At 40.3% G+C, this 21549-nt stretch overlaps 1 protein-coding gene across 11 annotated transcripts in view; it reads right to left on the bottom strand.

Annotated features, from left to right (window-relative positions):
* The window catches only part of sox5 (SRY-box transcription factor 5), a 388193-nt gene that overhangs the window by 33984 nt on the left and 332660 nt on the right, over window positions 1-21549 (bottom strand). The window lies entirely within an intron of this gene.

Below are 21549 nucleotides of genomic sequence, written 5' to 3'. Positions count from 1 at the left end.
CAAAACCCTTCTGTTGAGACTGAATTTTCTCTCCTCTTTGGTTTGCAGTAACTCACATCTTGAAAACTAAAACAGGACAGGTGACATGAGTAGCTTTACCAAGAACAACCCTATGCCCCATCTCCTGTTGCCCTGGAAATTGCATGGCTTGCTAAGAGTTAAGAGTCAAACTTTTTTAGGAGATAAAGATGGCAGATATTAGTGAACCAGACCCAAATGTACAACAACCCTGTAGCTTGCCTTTAATATAGTCCCAGCCTACAGAATACATATATGTCAAACCAAGAACACAGGCAAGTGGGATTAGCTCAGGTAGGCAACTTGACCAGCATGAATGAGTTGGGCTGAAGGGCTGGATTCCATGTTGTATAGGTCAATAACTCTAAAGAAATACTGTACAGTGCAAAAAAGTTTGAAATTCAAGGAGAATTCTAATTGCTCACAGTATTCATTTGGTTTTCAATGCTTTCAATTCAAACAAACAAACCAGCAAAATGCCTTTTAATTTTTTTGCTGTGTCTTACTTCTTAGCAAATGTTATCAATACAATCATCACAGCAAGTCCACAGAAATAACAAGCATGTGTTGAATTTCATTGCTCAAAGAGCTCTTTGATAACATTTAATCTTTACCTTGGTGCTTTAAACATCATGACTTCAAATGATTATCAAAGATTCTGGGGGGATTTTTGTCAAGACATCTCTCTCTTTTTTTCTCTATCTCGCTCTCTATCTCTCTCAACCTCTGCCTCTCTCTCCCCTTTTTCCCTGCTCTCTCTCTCCTTCCCTCTCCCCCCTCCCCTCAATGCAGTGCTATTAGATGAAAAAACTAGGCCTTGATGTTCATGATCACTAAAGCAGGCGAAAGCCAAAAAAGCAATATGCAGAAGCTCTGTTCACAATATTAGCAGACTCCTCCCTGAAACAAGCAGAAATACGAGTTCAGAAAAGCATTCCGTGGTGCTTCAGACTAGTTGACATTGAACCATGAATAAAGATATTTGGGCAAATGGCTAAGCTTGGAACCACCAAAGAAGGTGGGAAATAGAGGGGTTATGACCTTTACAGAGTAGTTTTCAGAGGTGAAGAGTTGAAAGTACAGTTAACCTCAAAGGAAAATTGAAAACTCAGAAAACAAAAGGAGCCAAGCTAAGGAGCACTTCAAGAGAGATTAGCTTTATTTGTCATTTGTGCATTGAAACATGCAGTGAAATGTATTGCTTCTGTCGAATCAGTGAGGATTGTGCTGAGGCAGCCCACAAATATCACCATGCCCCTGGTACCAACATACCACCAACCTTAATCATACGTCTTTGAAATGTGGGAGGAAACCGGAGCATCTGGAAGAAACAGTGTCACAGCGATAACTTACACGTATATTCCTTACATACAGTGGTGGGAATTGAACACTGGTTGCTCAGTGATCGCTGGCACTGTAAAGCGATTCCACGAACCGTTATGCTATCGAGCCACCCATTCATAAGCAGTGCTGTTTTTCATCTATTGTACGCAGTGTAAAACTTCTGGCACAAGGGTTTGACACCTGATTTAGTTTTCCATTAAAGTCAAAGAGGAATATTATAGGGCAGAGTTTAAATCCAGTTATGTTATCCAATAAAAATACAGCCAAAGCCCCTTCATCAGAACTTTGATCCTTGACCTCAAATGTTAACTCTTTCACTTCCACAGATGCTGCCTGACCTGCTGAGTTTTTTTTCTGGTATATGTATTTCATATTTCCAGCATCTGCAAGAATACTTTTTTTATTCCGTGCTATCAAGTTAACATTGACAGGGATCTCATGCTTAACACACTGTGTGAATCATGGTGGAATTTATCGGGGTCTGGTGAGGTAGTTCTGCAATGTGACCAATATTATGGTGAGGAGAACACAACAGGCAAGGTTCTGTAAACCACAATGTAATAATAATGACAGAATCTGGTTAGTGATATGGCCCAGAACACCTAGGATAGCCTTCCAGCTCTTCATTGAAGTAGCTCCATGGGATTATTATACATCCACCTTAAGGAGATTATGGCCTTGGTTTAAGGGCTCTGCCATAGGACAGCAGTTCCCAGCACAGCACTCCCTTGGGTCCTGCTCTGGAGGACCTGCTTAGGATTTTGTGCTTGTGTTGTTACTTCAATCCACTACTTTGAGAGAAAGTCCAAGCAATAGAGTCATAGCTGACATGGCTAACCAAATTCAAGGCAACAAAATGCCACTTTCACTTAAATCCTGCGACACTTAATCACCATTGGGTATTTACAGAAACAATCACAGACACTGGCTATGTGGCTGAAATTCAGATTCCAGCAGCGGCACTCTAATTCAACGGAATGAAGGGAAATTAACATTAATACCTGAGGAAAGAAAAATCCTGTTGCAGAATTGAAGCTTACACATGCTTTCAGATAACATGCTTTTAATGATCCCACCCTGCCAGATGGCAGGCAAATAAATGGAGAGACAAGAGCGATAAAAATAAATGTTTTCTTTTTTAATGGACAGTACAAAATGATCTGTGCATATTGCAAGGGGAAGTGACAAGTGCTGTCAGAACAGGGAAGATGATAAACATTTCATTAATATGCAGTTCATCGTGTTTTATTTATAAAGCCAGGTTATTTAAAAAAAAACATAGATCTTTATAAGCATTATGTAGTGATTCTCAGAGTCCTTCCAGCTACTAGTCAAATGGAATTATGTTCTATCTAACAAAAAAACTCACTCTTCTTTTACCAACTAGGGCCAGTATGGTAAATCTATTCTGTTGCAAAAGATATTCTTTTCTAAAATAATTTGCAATAAAAGGGTTAAAAAATTGACAGCAATTTATGGCTGCATCAATTATTCAAGGATGCCTTAATAATTTAAAATAACAGATACAGGTTGTCTTAAAATATTTATATGGGTCTACTTCTTTTAAAAAAAAAGAAATAAAGAAAATTTAGCCTTAAATTATCAAATGCATTCAGGCTATTAGCATTGTATTGATGTATAAATATCAAGGCAGGCAGGAACTCAGAGAGAGGGAATAATACAATATCTGATTTTATGTAGGCTGATTATATGCACAAATAGGGAACAGAGGAGCTTGCAAATTTGCAAAGTATCTTATCACAACTCTCAAGATACCTCAAAGTACTTACTGGCAATTAATTACCTCAAATGCAAACATGGCAATCAATTTGCAGTAAACAGCATCTTACAACTGGCAATGAGGTAGATAATCTGATAACCTGTATTTAGAAATACTGATTGATAAATGCTGGATAGAACACTGGGCAAGATCCCTCCTCCTTTCATCTTTTATCTTGGAAGGTTAAGGAAATTTGGCAAGCCTTCGAACACTAAGAGATTTCTACAGGTATACTGTTGAAAGTATCCTATCAGGTTGCATCATAGTCTGGTATATCAATTCAAAAGCGCAGGAATTTAAGAAACTGTAAAGAATAGTGGATACAATCCAGTACATCATGGGTACATCCCGCTTCACCATTGGTAGTATCTACAGGAGGCATTGCCTCAAAAAAGCAACATCTGTCATCAAAGATATCCACCATCTGGGCCATGTAATCTTCTCACAGCTAGCATTGGGTAGGAGGTACAGAAGCCTGAAGTCCCACACCACCAGGTTCAACAGCTAATTTCCATCAACCAACTTGTTCTTCAACCAACCAGTGCAAGCTTAATTACTACAATTTAGCACTATGACCATTTTGATCTTTTTGTAAGAAAATGTTTTTTTTTTGTTCTATTGGGTTCCATCTCATAAAGAAGTGCATAATTTATGTTTAATTTGTATTTTTCTTGTGAATGCTGCTTATCTAATGGCATGTGCCTGTGATGCAGCTACAGGTTTTTCATTGCACCTGTGCATACATGTACTTGCACACTGATTGTTTGTCAATCTTTGTGTAAGTTCATCACTGATTCTGTTGTCTTTCTTTGTTCTACAAATACGTACTTTGATAATAAATTTACTTTGAAATTTTCACTTTGAACTTTGTGCATATGACAACAAACTTGACTTTGAACTTTGGAATTTGAAAAGGAGTTTGAAAAAATATTTTGTTGGTGGTTATTTTAAAAGCTATTGTCCGGATGACTGTTGGATAGGAAAAGACATTGCCTGTCCTGCTTTGGCCAAGTAAATTTCATGGTGAGCTGTAAGGTGTACATCCCTTATTCATATATTAAACTGGCTCCACTGCATTTACACTTACTCATACAATAGTGAGCACCCACTTACACTAATCCCATTTTATTCTATCTTATTCTCCCCACATTTCCGTCAACTGCCCCTAAATTCTACCACACACGAATTCTCCAACACCAAGAGCAATTTGCAGTGGCCACTTAACCTACCAATTTAGTCTGCAGAGATCTGGGCTCGTATTTAGTTGCACACCAACAGTTGTCACCAGTACTTTAGCTTTCCCCATGTAATGGCCAGGTCAACAATAACTTCAGACCTCAGTAACAATTGAACAAAGTAGTACTCAGAATTAAAAATGTTTAAAAATTAATTTGAAAAGAATAATTAATGTTTAAATGGAACCATGATATTGCATGAACAGTTTAGAAGTGAGCAGAGAATATTTACTTACTGACATTTTTAGATTTGAGATTTTGTTTCTTTTTAACCTGAGTTTTTTTTCCGCCTTTTTTTTGAAAGGGTGACCCTCCTAAAACTTAATCTGTATATGTGAATGAACAAACTGAGTAAACATTAGGAGGGTCACCAGCTTAACAAAGAACATTAATTAATTTTCTGAAAATAAAACAAAATCCGCATTCTTTAAAAAAATCTATTGAAATATTTATAGCAGATGAGCTTGCACCATTAGCAATCGAAGAACATGGATTTGTGCCCTTCTTTCTGGAAGAAATCTAATATTACTGGATGTTGTGTCATAGCCCACCAGAAGATTCATTCACAACTTTGTTATCTACCATTGATCATCTGTATGCCAGTATTCCAAACACTTGTAGTCTACGCTTCCACTCAAGGTATTGATTTTGGTATGATGTGACGGGGACAACATGGTGCAAATATCTCAGCACCTTCTCTCTATCAGAGAGTTACCATGACCATAGACACTGAAACAGCTCACCAAGGGTTACCTGGAGGAAGGAATCCTTGGCCTTCACAGCCATCTGTAGCAATGAATTCCACAGATTCACCACCCTCTAGATAAAGATCCTCCTTATCTCTGTCCTATAGGGATGTTCTTGTATTCTGAGGCTGCACCTTCTGGTCCTAGACTACTCCACTATTGGAAACACCCACCCCACCCAACCTCCACTCTACCTAGGCCTTTCAATATTTGATAGGTTTCAGTGAGATCTCTCTCACTCTTCTAAACTCCAATGAGTACAGGCCCAGAGCCATCAAATCCTCATCATACATTAACCCTTTCATTTCTGGGATAAAGTCATGAACCTCCCCGGACCCTCTTCAATGCCAGCACATCCTTTCTTAGATAAAGGGTCCAAAATTGTTCACAATATTCTAAATGTGGTCTGACCAATGCGTTATAAAGCCTCAGCATTACATCCTTTGGGCACATTTACACAGATCACTGGAACTCTTTGCCTAATATTACTGAGAGGTAATCTTTACCTTATTTTCTGAAGCAGTTAAGAAATCACCATTTACTCTAAGTAATTTATGAAGGGAACTGAATATTGATCTAGGTAGCATTGCATCTTGGGGATGTATGAAAACACGCACACAATAATATTTGGCCTCATCATTCCTTCATCCAAATGAAACAAATGATTTCTATTAATGCTTATCACATATGTATAATTTGCACATCAGTAATTGAGAAGTCTACTAGCCTCATTATGGGTCACTTCCTTTACCATGCACACTACCTATACACACGTATGTGTCGCAAATTACGTATGTGAATTCTTCTATAATTAAGTATTTTAATTAAAATGCCAAGAGCCTTTCCCAACAATTTGCTAATTCCGGGTCAATCCCAACCCTATAATTTAACTTAGATGTGGCAGCTTTGTGTAAATGGGTTATCAAACTAACGAGAAGGCAATCAGGATGTCATAATGATAGACTTTCAATCAACAGTGTGTTCCATTGTTAGGAACCCCATGCACATCATAGCAGACCACAGAACAGATAAATGTAACTTTCATCTGTCCTGCATTAAGACTGAATTATACAGAAACCATTTTTGACAAGCTTTACAGGGGGTGCAGAGATTTACTGGGATGCTGCCTGGACTTAAGGGCATAATTTCTGAGGTTAGGTTGAGTGAGCTGGGGCTTTTCTCTCTGGAGCAAAGGAGGTGACCTGACAGAGGTGTGCAAGATGATATGAGGCATAGAGGGGGATGTCAGAGTTTTTTTTTATTAACACAGAGAGTGATGGGTGTGTGGAATGCCCTGCCAGGGATAGTGGAAGAGGCAAATACATTAGGGCCATTTAAGAAACTCTTAGATTGGCACATGGATGCAAAAAGAAAATGGAGGGCTATGTCAGAGGGAAGGGTTAGATTGATCTTGGAGTACTTTAAAAGATCGGCACAGCATCATGGACTGAAGGGCCTGTACTGCGTTGTAATGTTCTATGGTCTACAATATATTCTCGTTAAAGAATGCCCAAAGCTATTGCACACAAGTGAAACCTTACTAGCTTTTAATCCACCGAAAAGGAATCTATTCTTGCTACAATCAGCCCGAAAAGGAATCACTAATCCAGATATTGATGATGTATCGCTCTACCTAATCCATGCATAATGATGGCCTCCATCCTGCACCAGAGATCAGGAAGAAAATCCACCTCAGTTCATTGTGCTAAAATGAAGGATTTGAGCCAATCTTATACTTCAGTTCACTTTATAGTGTGGGCTGAGGGAGTGTTATGTTGTTGAAAGATGTATCCTTCCAATGGAGGTCCAGCTGGCCTGTGCAGTTAAATAATCTATGGTGCTATTTCACTGAGAATCACTGGACAGCACTTGCCTATGTCCCTGTCTTAAATGTCTCTGAGCCAATAACAATGAGAGGATGCATAACTAATATCTGGTACAGGTAGCACTTCTAAATTTTCAGGAAGCAAGGAAGTTGTTCAATAGTGAAAGATGCAAGGAGGTTGGAGCAATATGTTAGTGTGGGTAGAGATTTAATTAGAAAATACATATAACGAGAATACTCAGTGGGTCTCTTGCATCTGGGCAGAGTGAGAGGCCACAGAATCAGTATTGTCATCAACAATTTACATGAATACTTCGATGGAAAGACGAAATGTAATTCATCCAAGTTTGTTGATATTGCTAAGCTGTTTGGCAAAGTAAACTGTGAATAGAACATGGGGCAACCAAAGGATATAGACAGGTTATGCGGGTGGGCAACAAACAAGCTGTATCCAGTATGTGGGTGAGCAGTAGACTCAGGGATGAGTTGATGGGAATGTGAGAATAAAAAAATGGTATTAATGTAAGTGGGTGCCTGAAGGTTGGCATAAACTTGGTGGGTCAATTAGCTTTTTCAATGCTGTATGGCTCTGTGATTGTAAAATAAAGAAAAGGGTGGGCTAGGACTCCCAGACAGAAGGGAGGCCTGCTGAGTAAAACAATCTTGATTGTCTCTTTGATCTGGCTAATGCTAGACAGAATCTGGCTTCATGCATCATATTCTATAAAGAGACGAGGACTATTTGTCCTGTCCTTCTGAGGGCCTTGCATCTGATGGACTACCCTATTGCCTGAAACAACTGACTCAGAGAAAATATATCAGAGCTTGGCTGGCATTCAGACTGAATCCTCCGAGGGAGTCATGTTGAGTTTGTTAGTATCATGTATAGTCAGATTTACTTTTATGGTGCATGGATGTGCACTGACTTAAATTAACCCCAAGTCACTGAGGGAATGTTTATGCGTGCTTTTAATTACAATCTGCTTGGCAGATCACAGGTCAGGTAAACAGTGGGCCAAAAATCCCAACAGTCCTGTTGGAATACACTGATTATTCATGGAGTATGTCAGGATGTTTATTTTCTTTTGGTGGGGGAGGGGGAGTATGGGAGCTGATGGAGGAGGGGAAGGGGGAATCAATCTAGTTTTGCTCAGACCTGCCTCTAATATTAGGGAATTTGGACGAAGATGACACTAAAAGTGAAGACCAAATCAAACGGTTCAGGGCAGGTAGGAGAATAGGAAGTGACAATATTTATTACGTATTGTGAGTGAATTTCATCATCTAACCAGTATCCATTATCTTTAACAAAGAAAGGCTTACAATTCTACAAAGCATTCCAAACCTCAGACATTACAAAATTCCTTACAGCCAACAAAGTAGTATTGATGTGAAGTCATGGTCATAATGTCAGAAAGACAGCGCTCAACATTTAGGAACAGATTCTTCCCCTCCACCATCAGACTTCTGAATGAACAATGAATCCATGAACACTACTTCACTATTTTTGCTCTCTTTAAGAAATACTTATTTCTCTGTATACCATGTCTATCTATCTATAAATATATAGATATGGTATACAGTGGACTTTTACCGCTGTACCATTGAGAGCATACTCACCAACTGCATCTCAGTGTGGTATGGCAATTGTCCTGTATCGGACCACAAAGCACTCCAGCGTGTGGTGAAAACTGCCCAGCGGATTGTCGGCAGCCAATTGCCCACCATTAAGAACATCTACCATAAACACTGCTTGGGCAGGGTGAAAAGCATTATCAAGGATGCATCTGACCCTAACCATGGACTTTTTACTCTCCTCCCATCCGGTAGGTGCTACAGGAGCCTCCGCTCCCACACCAGCAGGCACAGGAAGAGCTTCTTCCCTGAGGCTGTGACACTGCTGAACCTCACATCACAGCACTAAGCAGTATTGCACCCATATTGTACTGTCTCAGTATGTTTATATTTGTGTGCTGTAACACTTTTTATTCGTAGTTTTTTTGTAAATAACACTATTCTTTGCATTTCTGGTTAGATGCTAACTGCATTTCATTGGCTTTGTATCTGTACTCGGCACAATAACAATAAAGTTGAATCTAATCTAATCTAATATCTATCATTTATTCTATCTATATCTCCATCTCAATCTCTCTTTCTCTCTCTCTCTCTATATATATATCTCTTTTAATTTATCTTTTTCTGACACTGATCAACAGAAAAAGACTTTCATCTCAAGGTGAAAACAGATCTCTACAAAGTGATCTAAATTAATTACAAATATAAAACACAAAATAATTGATTTCAACACACACAAAATGCTGGAGGAACTCAGCAGGTCAGGCAGCATCTATGGAAAAGAGTACAGTCAATGTTTCAGGCCGAGACCCTTCATCAATAATTGATCGCATAACTATTCACCCCCTTTAATATGACACACCAAATCATCACTGGTACAGCCAATTGATTTTAGAAGTTACATAATTAGTTAAATGGAGATCTGTGTGCAGTCAAGGTGTTTCAATTGATTGTAGTAAAAATACACCTGTATCTGGAAGGTCCAACAGCTGGTGAGTCAGTGTCCTGTCAAAAACTACACCATGCAGACAAAAGAACACTCTAAGCAACTCCACAAAAAGGTTATTGAAAAGCACAAGTCAGGAGATGGACAGAAGAAAATTTCCAATTCACTGAATATCCCTTGGAATACAGTTGTCAGTTATCAAGGCATGGAAAGAATATGGCACAGCTGTAAATCTGTCCAAGGCTGGCCATCCTCAAAAACTGAGAGACTGTGCAAGAAGGGGACTAGTGAGGGAGGCCACCAAGAGACCTATGAAGACTCTGGAGGAATTATAAGCTTCAGTGGCTGAGATGGGAGAGACTGTGCATACACCAACTGTTGCCCAGGTGCTCCACCAGTTATTGCTTTATGGGAGAGTGGCAAAGAGAAAGCCACTGTTGAGAAAACTCAGATGAAATCTCAGCTGAAGTTAGCCAGAAGGCATACAAGAGGCTCTGAAGTCAGCTGGAAGAAGGTTCTACGGTCTGATGAAACCAAAATTCAGCTTTTTGGCCATTAGATTAAGTGCTATGTTTGGCATAAGCCAAACACCACACACCATCAAAAACTCACCATCCCTTCCAGGAAGCATGGTAGTGGCTACACCATGCTGTGGGAATGTGTCACTGCAGCAGACTTGTGAAGGTTGAGGGCAAAATGCATGGAAATCCTGGGGGAAAACTTGATGCAGTCTGCAAGAGAACTCTGACTTAGGAGATTTGTTTTCCACCAAGTCAATGACCCCAAGCATAAAGGCAAAGCTACATAGCAATGGCTTAAAAACAGCTAATTTAATGTCCTGGAGTGGCCAAGTCAGAGTCCAGACCTCAATCCAATTGAGAATTTGTGGCTGGACTTGAAAAGCACTGTTCATTCACAGTCCCCATGCAATCTGACTGAGCTTGAGCAGTTTTGTAAAGAAGAATGGGGAAAAATTGCAGTCCAGATGTGCAAAGCTGATAGAGACCTATCCACACAGACTCAAGGCTGTAATTGCTGCCAAAAGTGCATTTACTAAATACTGACTTGAAGGGGGTGAATACTTATCCCATCAATTATTTTATGTTTTATATTTGTAGTTAATCTAGGTCACTTTGTAGAGATCTGTTTTCACTTTAAAAGAGTCTGTTTCTATTGATCAGGGACAAAGAAAACCAAATTAAATCCATTGTGATTCAATGTTGTAAAACAATAAAATGTGAAAACTTCCAAGGGATGAATTCTTTTTATAGGAAGTGTGTGTGTGTGTGTGTGTGTGTGTGTGTGTGTGTGTGTGTGTGTGTGTGTGTGTGTGTGTGTGTGTGTGTGTGTGTGTGTGTGTGTGTGTGTGTGTGTGTGTGTGTGTGTGTGTGTGTGTGTGTGTGTGTGTGTTACACATTTACACACACATGCACACACAGTATATTTCTTATTATAATTTATAGCATATTGCACTGCACTACTGTCTCAAAACCACAAATTTCATGGCATGCTGTATGTCAATGATAATAAAATTGAATCTAAATCTGATTGGGAATCTAACCTTTCTTTACTTTCTAAATATTGCATCCAAAAGACAACTCGTCTAACTGTCCAATGCCCTATTACTACAGCTTGACGATATGTTGTCTAATTCCATGCCATGGTAACTGAGTATCAACCTTATATGCATTGGTCAGTCCTAGCTGATACCTCAACAAAAGACTCCAATGTCAAAATTGGTGAGTCATTAATTTAGTTGGAGGTTCTTTGCTATGATGCATTCTATTATATAAAGCGGTCTTGTTGTGCTGCTCCTAGTTTTGACAAAGAAAATATTCTACCTGCTCCTTTTTTAACTTCAACCATCAAGCAGGAGGTATAGAAGTCTGAAATTTCACATCAACAGGTTCAGGATCTGCTTCTTTCATACCACCATCAAATTCTTGAAGCAACCTGCTAATCTCTAACCCTACCTCAGCAACAGAACACATGTGGACCACCACTTGCACTACCATGAACTTGTGGTTTTTCCCTACACTAAATGTCTTGATTTGCACAGTGTTTTTTTCTCCACTGTCCTGTATAATTTATGCATAACTTATGTGTTGTGTATTGCCGTCTGAATCTGTGTACCTGTGCTGCAAGCAAATTTTTCATTCTACTTGCAACTCACTTCGGCATGTGACAATGAATTCAAGGCGCTTTGTAAAGCATGGAGTGGTTTTGTGAAATAGGACACCTGTAGAAAGTGAGCCTTACAGAGTTGGAGAATCTAAGTGACTTTCACTTAAAATTCACTTAATCCATTCTGCTTGACTCAAGCTGACAAGATGCTATATTGATATCCAAGATGTTATTTAATATTCCATTATCAACGGTGACATTTTTCCGAATGCATGTAATTTAATAAAGCTTATTGTAAAGTTTGTGCGTTAAAGCTGTTACTTCAGCTTCAGTGCTGAAATGGGAACTAAACAATGGGTAAGGATTCTGTCTCTTTAAGCAAATGAGATTGCTTTAGGCTTGACTTTTCAAGACAAAATATTATTTAAGTCTTAGTTATGATACTGTAGGACTGACATCTCATCGGAAAGTGCAGCACTCTTTCAAATAGATGGCTCTTCTGTTGCCTGCTCTGGTAGCCCTGTCACTTTTGAGCTGGAGAGGTCATGGGTTCAAATTCCACACCAGTTCCTGAGCATTAAGCTAAACTGGTTCTGTAGGGCTATCAACAAAGTGCTGAACTGTTAAGATACTCTGTTAGAACAAGTCCTTGTATCATCACGGAGGTGAAGGTGACAGAATGTCATGTCACTAAACAAAATCCTGGGACAATCAGGCAGGAGAAGACTATTCAAATCCTTGAGGTCGTTTCACCTGTCAAGGTCATGGCTTAATCTATATCTAAAATTCATCTGTCCACATGTATGTTTACAACCAGTAAGTCCCTAGCTATCAAAAATCAACCAGGCTCAGATTTTAAATTTCATTTCACTGCTGGCTCCAACAGTCTGGGAATATTCCAAGGCGGAACCCTGGTGCAGCAGTTAGTGCTGCTGCCTGACAGCTTCGGTGTTTGCTCCTGACTTCTTGCCCTCTCTGTATTGAGTATGAATGCTCGCACTGTGACCACGTGATTTCCCCTGGGTACTCCAGTTTCCTCCACATCCCAAAGACGTGCTGGTAGGTAGGTTATTGTTGAACCATGTCAGATCAGTTGTGAGAATGTGACAAGAGCATACGCAGCTGACTAACTGTGCGATGAATCAATTGGGCCTCCTACACGCGGGAGGCCCTCTCTTTCAAGCGAGCATGCTTTTCATCTTGGTAGCCCCAGTTCCTCACTCACGTACTGTGAATTGCCCAGCGTATACACTGGCTGGCATGACTCAGTAGAGATGGTGAATCCTACTCCTCTGACGGCGTTCCTGTTTTGCGCATGCCTAGCAATTTTCCTTCTGTAAATTGTCCCTGGTGTGTAGGGGACCAGCAAAAGGATGAACGGGGAGTTGGTGGGTGTGTTAGAGAGAATAATTTGCAGGGTACAGGCAAATCAGCAGAGGGAAAATGGGACTGATGGGAGTGTTCTTCTTGGAGTTAGTATGGATGCATGGGCCATATGGCCTCCCTCTATCTCAATAAGTAATTAAAACTGGCTTTTGGAAAATAAATTTTCCTTTCATACATGGAGGAATACCAGCCAGAGTTAATTATCTCTCATACAAAAACAAATCAGAATCAGCTTTATCATCACTGATGTGAAATGTATTGCTCTGTGGCAGCTGCTTGGTGCAAAGATATAAAAATTAATATAAATAACAAAACTAAATAAATAATGCAATTTATCTGAATGCTGCCTGTGGAGCTTGCTGTGTGGATAGATATTCACCTTCACTGTCTGAACAAGAATCTGGTAGAATGGACCATTCACTAATCCACAGACTATCCATTGATCGGAATGGAATGGGGAACTGCCGGTTCTAGAAAGCGTATGCACATGTGCCACAAAGTAAAACTGGGCAGGTGAAGAGAAAGTATTTATCTGATGCATTAACTGCTTTGGAATAGCCTGTGATCTGGTTTACAAATTTATTCAGAGCACTAAATGAACTTCATCCATCAGGTCAATGGATTTGTGGAAATGGGCATGTGATCTTTTCATCTCTGCTTTCAACCATATTTCTACAGTCTAGCAACCTCTCTTAAAGAGGAAATATCAACAAGTCAGATACCTGTCAATATGTTCTGTTTTAATTTCAGAACTCCAGCAGCTACAGTCTTTTGCTTTCAGATAGCATTTCTTTCTTGCTTTACACTAATCCCTGAAGAACTTATGATGATTTAGTATGTCACAGTCTCCCAGTGCTCGTCAATGTTATGTTTACTACTATTATGCAATTACTGTTGCAATGCTGAGAACACAGGAGCCAAGCTGTACACATATGCTTCTGCAATGAAATAATAACCATATAATCTGTGTTAGTGATATTGACTAAGGGATACATGCTAGACAAGAGTCAATTCCCTTATTCAAAATAGTGCCATTTGAAATCCTTACATGCCAACTAAGAAACAGTACTTCCGATGATGCAGTACTGCATCAATAATGGAGTGCAGAGATTAAGAGCTCAAGTTCCTGGAGAAGGACGTTAGCACTCTGACTCAGGTGAGAGTACTTCTTCTGAACTCAGCCTAGGAAAATGAAGCCAACACAGAATCCACAAGTCAGAAAATACATGAGGAAAAATCACTTGATGTGGTAACCTAACCTCCATATTGATTGTAATGAATGGCTTCAAAACACATCACTGATCAGAAACAGCAATTACTGAAAGGAGAAAGAGAGATGGGGGAGAGTGAGAGAGAGAGAGAAAGGGAGAAAGAGGGAGGGAGAGAGTGAGTGAGAGGGAAAAGGAGAGAGAGAGAAGGAATGAGAGGGAACTAGAGGGAGTGGGAGGGAAAGGAAGGGATGGGAGGGAGATGGATAAGGAGAAAGAGGGAGTGAGAACATGAGAGAAAGATCACAAGTGAGAGGGAGGTAGGGAGAGGGAAAAAGGAGGAAAGAGAGGGAGACAGATGAAGAGAGAGGGAATGAGAGGGAACAAGAGGGAGTGAGAAGGCAGGGGAGGGTGAGGGATAAGAAGGATGGGGGAGACAATAGGTGCAGGAGTAGGCCATTCAGCCCTTCAGGCCAGCACCACCATTCAATGTGATCATGGCTGATCATCCACAATCAGTACCCCGTTCCTGCCTTCTCCCCAGATCCCTTGACTCTGCTATCTTTAAGAGCTCTATCTAACTCTTTCTTGAAAGCATCCAGAGAATTGGCCTCCACTGCCTTCTGAGGCAGAGCATTCCATAGATCCACAACTCTCTGGGTGAAAAAGTGAGAGCATGAGAGAAAGATCTAGAGAGAGAGAGAGGGAGGTAGGGAGGGAGTCATAGGAGGAGAGAGAGTGGGGAAAGAGAGAGAGAGGAAGGGAGGGAGAGAGAGGGTGAGGGAGAGACAGAGAGAGGGATAGGAAGAGAAAGGGAGAAGGGAAAGAATGGAAGAAAGAGATGGATGAAGAGAGGGTGGAAACTAGTTTTGTGGCAGGAATCAACATTATCCACATATGTGTGGGACTGAATTAAATAATATTATGGGAGCTTGTTCTATGTACAGGAGACCATAAATTGAGCATTTGTAACCTGAGAACAACTTGTAGATTAGTGACGTACTTCCTTGGCTGGTCACCTTGAGATTGTGAAAGGTAAAAAATTACTGTGCAGTCTTATTTACTAAGGAACAAATATTAGTGGCTTAGTAGAACTGTTGCATCCAGGCAAGATGATTTCTACTCTCCATTTCACCGCACAGATAGTGGGGATGGGAAGATGTTCAGCATATTGCATGTGCATAGATCTAGACCTTTGCAGTGGTAAATGTTGACAGAGATTCAGCAGCCAACTTTACATCTCTCCCTGATTTATTTCCACTGACGTTAATGGCAGAGCCATAAAGTGGGCTGCGGAAATGCTTTTGCTTGTCAGATAAAATCAAGACCAGCCTGGGTGTGATGACAGACTCAGAATTATACTGTTTTATAGAGTCAGATTGTTCCCTGCGTATTATAATATCTGACAGATTTGGATCTGACTTGTGTACGTTGACTGATTTTTCACAGTTTACGTAGTATCTTTTCAATGGGGACAAGTGAAAATCACAGCTTGTGAAATGCCTGTCAGTGACTTAAAAACTATCGGAGGCAGTTTGCTTTCAGTTCAATCCACGTTACTGTGCATTACAGCACCGTATCCGACATTCCTCTGTGAAAGTTCACCAGAAAGCTTGTTTAACAGCAAAGCTGATCTGAGGGATTGAAAGGCCTCTCCCTGATTTTCATTATCGTTATTTATGTCAAACACACTGGCACAACATAGATATAAAGATGAGATCTTAGAAACCACTCAGGTGGTGGAGCTCTTAGTGGAATTCAGCACACCTTCTGTTCACAAAGCAATTCTCCCAAGCCACTGAGTTTGGCAGCTTGTCTCATGCTATTGGTATACGCAAATACTATAGTTTATGATAGGTTCAACCAAGCTTAACGAGGACATCAGCAATAGTAACCTATCATCCGGGTTTGAGCATAGATGCTCACAGTTTCAGATGTCAGCTGCTCCCACTCCAGATGCTTGCCTCATTTCTAGCCACCTTGATTTTTATATCATCCCACTGCTCACTGACTCACTGACATTGTCTGCGCAATAATCATAAGTCATAGGAGCAGAATTAGGCTTTCGGCCCGTCAATCACGGCTGATTTATTAACCCTCTCAACCACGTACTCCTGCCTTCTCCCCATAATCTTTAATGCCTTTACTAATTGATACCCTTACTAATTAAGAACCTGTCTTGGTCTCCACAGCTGTTTGTGACCATGAATTCAATATATTCACCACTCTCTGGCTAAAGAAACTCCTCCTCATCTCTGTTTTAATAGGAATTTCTATTCCGAGGCTGAACCTCTGGTCCCAGACTCTTCCACTACAGGAAACATTCTCTCCACGTCCACTCTAGATAGGCCTTTTCATTGGTAGATTTCATTGAGATTCTTTTAAACTCCAGCGAGTTCAGGACCAGAACCATTGAATGCTCCTCATATACATATTAACCCTTTCATTCAGAGGATCATTCTCTTAAATCTTCTCTGCACTCTCTCCAATGCCAGCACATCCTTTCTTAGGCATGGAGCCCCAAAATAACCCTACTGAAACAATTAAAACTTCTATGAAACTTTTACTATCTTTTATGAAATATGTATTGAACCTCCTAGTTATCAAGGGTCTCGGCCCAAAATGTCAACTGTACTTCTTTCTATAGATGGTGCCTAGCCTGCTGCATTCCACCACCATTTTGTGTGTGTTGCTCGAATTTCCAGCATCTGCAGATTTCCTCGTGTTTGCATTGACTTGATTTATTATAAGTTAGAGCAGGACATTATTTAACTCTTTTAGCCTGTTCCTACATTCAATTAGATTCAATATCAGTCTAGTTACTTGCCTTAACACCCCAAAACAAATCTATGCAGACACAAAAGAGACCGCAGGTGCTGGAATCTAGAGCAACACACAAAGTGCTGGAGGAACTCAGTGGGTCAGACAGCATCTATGAAGTGAAATTGACAGGTGATATTTTGAGTCAAGAACCTTCATCTGAAGGGAAGATAGCCAGTATAAAATGGTGAAGGGAAATGGTGGAAGAAGAGCAGGCAGATGATAGGTGGATCCAAGTGAGAGAGCTGGCATGAAGATGGCCAAAGTGGAAGAGTGGGAATGATATCAGAAGCTGGGAGGTGATGTGGAAGTGAGAGATGGCTGAAGAATTTGGAATCTGATAGGAGAAGAAGGTGGAGCATAGGATAAGGGATGGCTGGTGGGGTGGGGAACCAGTGGGAGAGAGTAGAGGGTTGGCAAGATATAGGATGATGGGGACCAAGTGCAGCAGGAAGATAGAGAAAAAAAAAGGGAGCGGGGGAAGAGAGAGTGAGGAGCAGTTACCAGAAGTGTGGGAATTCAGTGTACATGGCATCAGGTTGGAGACAGCCCTGGTGGAATATGCGGTGCTGTTCCACCAAAAACAAGTCTATGAATCTTAGCATTAAAGGTTTCTGTTGACCTCCCTCATCTTCAGCCTTTGCACATGCTCACCTCGGGGCATTCCAAAGTTCAGAGTTCAATTCCGGCACCATCTGCATGATGGAACGGAGTTTCTACTTTCTCCCTGCGATCACGTGGGTTTCCTCCAGGTGCTCCGGTTTCCTCCTCAGGTCCAAAGACCTGACTGGGATTGTTCCCATGTGCTGTCTGCCCTTGTCCTTGGTTGAGATATCCAAGTAGCCTACGGAATCAAAACCTAAATCCATCAGCAAATGATGTCACCATTCAGGGCCTAAGGGTTTACAAGGCAAAATGATGCAAATTCTTCACGTGATTTAACCCTTGAAGCCCTGAATCTGTTGGACTAAGAGAACCAAACCAAAAATAGAAAATTGTTGAAAATGAATCACTTCCTGGCTCCCACCCAATTGTTCACCCTCACGCCTCTTTCTTCCCATCATCTTTTGCTCCTGATGTGTTCCTGCCAGATCTGATGGGCCCAGGATTTTATTATCATCCTAAATTCTACTCCAAGCCACAGAAGCACACTGCAGACATGTATAAATAAAGCAGAATTCAGGTTGGATATGGTGTAACCGGGTTTTTGGTGGCCAGTGTGGACTTGATGGGCCGAACTGCCTGCTTCCGTGCTGTATGATTAATGAGCCAGAAAGTTACTGTATTATCATAAAAACCCATCTGACTCAGTAATCTTCTTCAGCATGGGAAGTTGCCTGTCAGTGCAGGCCCATCCCATGAGGTTGGCTCTCTCAAACCTCACAAACCACTCGATTCGGGGACAAGTGGAGTGGGTAATAAATATAGACTGTGCCCGTGGCAATCAAATCCCGAAAAAATTGAAGAAGTAGAAAAGTGGACGCAGGTAGTTTAAGGCACCAGCCTGCAGTAATCATTACGTACCATCCAGGACGACAGTCTATAAACTGGAGGGTTAATCTCTGCCACCTCATCCGTCAATGAGCTACCAGTGCATCAAGCTGATGATGGATGTGAACTTATTACAGGGCTGTCACTGAGGTACTTACTGCCATTTGTAACTAGCTCTGGAACTGACATGCGTTTTATTAAACATCCACATTAAGTCAACTCTGGTCACTGTCAGACTGAATTCAGAATCCATGCTGAAGGAAGTACTCAGAAGAAGTATCATACCCAACACCGAAGTGAAACACCAAGGGGCCTTCAGTTACGATACTGGAATAAATATTGTTACAAATAAACCCTTTGTTAAACCACAAGATGCAAATTCCTGCACAGAGCTCTAGGGGTGAAAAAAGGAAGTGTCTGATTGATTTAACAGTTTGAATATATGAAGCCTGCAAACTGCTTATAGCCATTTTTTTTTGCAAGGGAAATACAGGCAAGTTTCACAGTTACTAAAAGGTGTGAATTTACAGCTTCCTAACCGACAGTGTCAAGCTAACCAGCTGCAGATAAAATAATTCTGATACCAGTCTAAATGAGCCACGTTCTTTTACTCTGTGTCGTTTGCCGCTTGCCTTCAAGTAAGTACACATTAGGAAAATAAGAAGTTCCGAATATCCGACTAAATCCCTGCAGACAGCAAGGTACAGAGCAACATTTTCTTTGAACCAAAGGCGGGGTGTGCCCTTGCAAACATTTGTCTATGTTAGGGAATGCTAAATTCGACTTTCTGACTCCAGGGCTTAAAGCTTCCATAAGAAAGTCCAATGAGCTTCTGAATCTTAATTTTGCTTTCCACCTTATATTTGTATCACAGTGTAACAAGGCCGCAAGTCAGTATCTATGCATTAAACTAGAACAAAAGCTTATTAATTGTAGACAAATACGTTTTATCACTGCGCATTTCTTACTACCACACCTCGTCCAATGCAACATCCAACCTTGGTACCAAGCACATTTCACAGACCCGTGATATCATGCTAATGAGGGAGTGGAATCAGTCCATCTCCCTCCCCCTCACCATCAACCCTCTTCGCCTGTTTCCCTTTCAGTGGAGATCCCCTTCAATTATTGCTAAAAACAGGAAACACTGTAAGAATAATGTCATCATCAAAATTAGCTGAACAGCTTGTATTTTTAGCAAATATGCAAAAAGGCCCATTTTCCCTCATTCATTGCACTGTCACATATGGGGCCAGCTTCCCATGAGCCACCTCACAACTCAAGTTCATTGTTTCAAAAGCACACCTAAAAACAGCATCAAATGTCAAACTTCACCAGTCTTTATACATTACAACATGATCCTGTCTTTCAAAAGAAAAACAAACAGCCATTACGACATTGGGAATTCCATGCATAATTCAACTGTCCGTGTACAATTTCTCTGCTACACTCTCATACAGCGTCCTTTCCATAGATGGGTGGAATTATTTGTCTGATTTTCTCTACCATTCAAACTCAGCTAAAACCTCTTAAAATTCTGGCTCATTTTTATCAGCATGCTTGAAATTTAACTTCTTATAAATGTAAATATGCACAACATTGGTATCAGGGGCAAGCATCTGCCAAATTAACATGGACTCCTTTTCCCAACTGCAATATGGCATACATTTAAAAGACATAATATAAGGCCACTCCTTCACTTTTCAAAAATCACAAATTATAAAAACATATCAGAAGCAATCAGCAGATCAGGCAACATCTGAGGAGAGAGAAATAGTTAATGGCTCAGGTTGAAGCGCCTTCAGGACTATCCCGATAAGAGACTTTGGCTGAAATGTTAGCTGGTCCCTTCCCACAGATGCTGCCTGATCTGCTGAGTGTTTGCAGCATTTTCTGTTTTATTTCAGATTTCCAGCATCTGAGGTTTTTTTTAAATATTTGCATCACAAGTTCGCCTATTGTAATTCACAAAAATGGTAACATGGGCAAAACTACAAGCTGAATTTTAAAGACTAATAGCTTAGCGGCAGTCTGACACAAAGGTTGGAATTATGTTTACCGATAGAATTAAAACAAAAGTCTGCTGAAGAAATTTACGCTCTGATCAGTGAGATAATTTTTTTACAATTGCAACACTAGCCGAGAAGAGATTAAAAAGAAAATCATTTAAATTAATTAAAATTCTGCATCAGTATTGAATTACAAGTGCATTTCACGTCAGCATCAGTGGACCTGATTTGATTCTAGTCCTTCACAAGCTGAAGGTGTGGTTTACGTGGGTGGGTAGAGAGTTCAATATTCAGTAAGTAATAGCATAACATAATCTCAGCTCATTAAATATACCAGTAATACATATGTTGTTTTCAGCTGCACAAAGCTGAGCAGAAAATTCATTACCAACCTGCTGAAATAATAAATATTCTTAAATTAAGTTAATATTAAATCTAGTGGTTGGTCGTGCTAGAGAACCAGTTAATTTTACAAAATAAGTCTAAAGCAAGGTAGAAAAATAAAAGTTCTGGCTCAGAAAGTACAATATGGAAACTTCTCTTAAACATACTTAAAGAAGCGAGTGAGAATCACACTTTAGTTTAAGAATAAACTACATTTGTTATATATAAATTGTCTGCCATGCTTTCTACATTACAACTGCCTACACAGCAAAGTCACTTAATTGGCTGTAAAAGCTCTTTGAAGAACACTGTGAATGATGTGCAGGGCATTATATAAATGTAAATCTGTGAGGTAGCTCACATGCCCAGCCACCATCAAATCTTCCACAGCATCCTCTGCCTGGGATGAGCAGTGCTGGGAGTTAGCAGGAAGCCCGTAGCACGTGCAGGATTTAAAATAGCCTGAACTCAAAAGAGTTGCACCATAAGCTGAAACAAAAAAAAATGCACATGAAATCTCTTTTTTTTGCAAATAGAAGCATAAAGTACAAAGAAATGGGGAAGTTAAGGTAAAATTACAAAAAAACAGTTGCTGGACATTTACTGGTACATTGTTTCCACATCTGAACACCCAACATTCTTAAAATGTAAAGTCTTG

Source organism: Hemitrygon akajei, chromosome 14 (genome assembly GCF_048418815.1).
Source record: "Hemitrygon akajei chromosome 14, sHemAka1.3, whole genome shotgun sequence".
NCBI lineage: Eukaryota > Metazoa > Chordata > Chondrichthyes > Myliobatiformes > Dasyatidae > Hemitrygon > Hemitrygon akajei.
Note: the sequence above shows the minus strand (reverse complement) of the source record. Positions and strands in the feature narration are given on the sequence as shown.